The sequence below is a fragment of the Lipotes vexillifer genome, unplaced genomic scaffold, assembly GCF_000442215.2.
Source record: "Lipotes vexillifer unplaced genomic scaffold, Lipotes_vexillifer_v1.1 scaffold36, whole genome shotgun sequence".
NCBI lineage: Eukaryota > Metazoa > Chordata > Mammalia > Artiodactyla > Lipotidae > Lipotes > Lipotes vexillifer.
In genome coordinates this window covers 1,852,753-1,853,126 of record NW_006792448.1, presented here as the reverse complement: position 1 = coordinate 1,853,126, position 374 = coordinate 1,852,753, and the positions used below count along the sequence as shown (strand labels likewise).

At 52.1% G+C, this 374-nt stretch overlaps 1 protein-coding gene across 1 annotated transcript in view; it reads left to right on the top strand.

The window, feature by feature from the left end:
* LIPG (lipase G, endothelial type) overlaps window positions 1-374 on the top strand; it is a 21,933-nt gene that overhangs the window by 20,782 nt on the left and 777 nt on the right. The gene's annotated exons all lie outside the window — the stretch shown is intronic.

Sequence of the window (374 nt, the reverse complement as noted above, 5' to 3'; positions counted from 1 at the left end):
CAGGAATGCTCATGTGCTCTTGCTTCAGTGTCCTCCTTGCTCCGTGCAAATCTCATTATCTCAGAATTGAGGAAGGATGATCTCGTGGTATGAGGCAGTGGGTGCATCCAGAAGTGGACTCCGTCACACACCCTCTGAGTCTAAATGCCTGCTGAGGAGGAGGGAGATGGCTCCCACCAGCCCCTACCCCTGGGTCCATCAGAGGTACTAGATAATAATGCTGCTGCCTTACACCGAGCACGTAGTGTGTGCCCACCCTGTGTCAGTGCCTTCCATACATCATCTCATTTACTTCGATCATCAAGCTCATGATGCTGGTGTCGTAACCCTGTGAACAGTTGGGGAACCTGAGACTCAGGGAGGTTTGGTCACTC